The following is a 3,308-nucleotide window of genomic DNA, read 5'->3' as shown; positions in this document are numbered from 1 at the left end:
ACAGGGGGGGATTTAAAATGACAACTTTTTCACAAAAAATTAACTTTTTCAACTTAACTTTTGAAAGTGTTCCGGAAAGTCAGACACTTTTATATATATCTTAAATTAAAGCTAATGTAAATACTTTATAATGGTAAAAAAAAATTTCGGACTTTATTTTTTTTCATGGTGAAAACAGACATCAAAGTTAATAAAAAAAATACGATTTTTGTAAAAATTCTTTTTTATATTTTTAACTTTATAATGCTATAACTAATTGAAAAGTGTTTGGATCAACATAATTTTTTTTTGAGAAATAATATTTTTTAATATTCCCTTTTTGACATTTGACATACTTTATCTTAATCAGGATATTAATAAGGAACTAGCAGATCATGTAGCTTTTGTAATAATCCACTAATTTTTTAAAATAAAATACTATCTAAATATTTCCATCGAAGCGTTTTTTTTTATAGTGATTTTAATCACTGCCAGATAATATTATACTTGATCCAACTATGCCGCGACCCCCCTGTGCTGGGTTTTTTTATTTGTAATTTATTTTAACAACTTAGCCTAAGTAAATATCTAACTGATGACGGTTTTATGCAACACCTTACTTTTATAGATGAACATTTTGTTTAACCTCCAATTAAAATAATTTTATTTTATTTTTATTTAAATACGTTATACTTTTTAAAAAATTGATTTTAGATAATTTTAGCGTAATAACCTTAAAATTACATTCTATAGTTTTATATTTGAAAACTATATTTTTTTTAAATATTACGTATAATTATTTATATTAAATGTTGTTATAGTAGGAAAATTAAGTTATACATCTATAAAAATAATTTCATTAAAGTTGTATTGTGTTTGTTACACTATACATTAGTTTTGGTTATTATTAATGTCTGCAATTCATATGAAAAATGGTTGGATGAATTTGTTATTAATAAAGTTAATTAAAGTGTTTTGATATTTTTGTATTTCAATTAAAGCATATTTTAAAACAGTAAAAAATGAAAGTTATTAACTACTCTTTATTAAAATAAACTTCATAATGATGGTTTTTGGTTTTGTATATTTACAATCTATTACTAAAAATGTATGTGAATTTACATGATGATTTTTATAACTATTTATATGAAATATTTATTTCTTGTGAAAAAACATTTTAGTAACTTTGTGGATATATCCATTTTGATCAGAATACCAAATGGAAAAACATATGCAACTAACAAAAGCAAAAAAAATTATAATTTCAAGAGAAATTGAGTGGCTAGCATTAAAAGAATTACTCTGTACATGAAATTTTATTTGATAAAATTGAATCACAGCAATGTAAGACTAATGAGCTTCACACATGAATTGTAATTTAAAACCAGTATACATTCAATGAAAGTCTATGAAATATCTTTATTTTTAGCACAGAAAATAAGAAAAGAATTGTTAAATCTCAATATTAGAAAGAAAAATACTAAGCTATAATCTATATATGTCATTATGTTGTCTATCTTGATATCATCTTATTATAAAATATTTAGATTTGCATTAAATTATCATCATAAATACGTAAGCCATGAAAATACTTGAAACACAAACAAAAAAGAACATTTGCTTTTACATTGAATTGATTTTTTCCCAATGCCATGTATAAAAACATAGGAAATTATTATCATGACAATGTGTAAATAAAATATATTATTTACAACAGTAAAAAAAAAACAGTACGTGTTTGACCACCGTCCAAGACGCATGTGTTTTCCGTATTTTATAGCTTCCGATAGCAGTATACAATTTATATCATCATAACAACCATCGGGCAGGTATGTAACTTCTTATCTTATCCCGTAATTACCTAATAAAGCCGCCAGCGCACACCGGTGCATACTCCGATAACATTGCTACGGCAATTTTATCAATCATGAATTCCCAAGAACAAAATACACAATCTACACCTCAACTAAAAACCTTCGCTGAAACCACTGCCAACACTCAATTTCCAAAAAAAGAACAAGCCATCGTCTTAAACACTATTAATGACATACCTCAATTAGAATACATTAAAGCCCTCGGCAAAATTACATCAACAAAAAAAATATCGTTTGCATCTCGTATTTCCAATAATCGTTTCTGCGTGTATTTTACGGACAAATGTACCGTCGACGAACTAATACAAAATTTTTCCTGTATAACAATAAACGAACATCAAATCCCCTTTCGTCGTTTGGTTAACCCAGCAAAAAGATTTATTATTTCAAATGCTCACCCGATAATACCGCATGACGTAATCAACGAATACTTAATCTTATGCGGCATTCGAACACTATCGCAAATTACCTTTCTGAAAGCCGGTTTTCAAGACGAACTGGCACATATAAGCAGCTTTCGTCGCCAGGTATACATCCACCCCGAAGATATCGCAAATGTTCCTGGATCAATTGTTATCAGATTCGATAACACTGACTTCAGAATCTTTATAAATGACGACACTCTTACTTGTTATACATGTAAACAAACCGGGCATACCTCTAACTCCTGCAAAAATAATCCTAAAAATACCTACATCAACAATAATAGTAGACAAACAACAGATTTCGCGGAACATTTAACATCCGATGGCTCACATGATACAAGTATAACGGAAATAGATATATACGATTCCCCAAACAACGGAGACGTTTCAAACCTTATAAAACCAATTCAACCGAATAAACATATAGTCATACCAAACGAACCAATCAAAAGACCACCACCATCGCCTAGTAGCTCGTCATCTTCAGCTGCCACCTCTCACCATATCGACCAACAGGTTAATGATACTTTCGCACAGCCCAAAACATTAAAAGAAAAAATTTTAGAATCACAAAATAAATCCGACAAGCCACTCGATTCAATCAAAAAACAAAAAAAAAGCAATTCGCTTGAAAACTCCCACTCTAAACTCAGTGAAGGACTCAAACCAGTCGAAGGTCTTTTCTCAAATAATATTGAAATTCCTATATCACTTTCTCAATACATATACATAATGGAGAACTTCACAAATAAATCTATAAATATCCACACTCTGTGTGACGAAGTCTGTTTAGACGTCCTTACACTTCAAAAAATAACTGAACAAGTTAGACCACTGATAAGCGATAAAGCTACAAAAACCAAAATCACCAAACTATTAAATCTTCTATTTCAATCTCTTCCACTACAGTAACCATTCACAAACCTCCCCCTTCAAATCCCTGCCATAACAAACCTAAATAACCTAAATATGAGCACATTTATTCAATGGAACATCAATGGCTTCTACAAACGTTCAGTTGATATTAACC

Source organism: Daktulosphaira vitifoliae, unplaced genomic scaffold (genome assembly GCF_025091365.1).
Source record: "Daktulosphaira vitifoliae isolate Bord-2020 unplaced genomic scaffold, ASM2509136v1 Scaffold_4, whole genome shotgun sequence".
NCBI classification, from domain to species: domain Eukaryota; kingdom Metazoa; phylum Arthropoda; class Insecta; order Hemiptera; family Phylloxeridae; genus Daktulosphaira; species Daktulosphaira vitifoliae.
Note: the sequence above shows the minus strand (reverse complement) of the source record.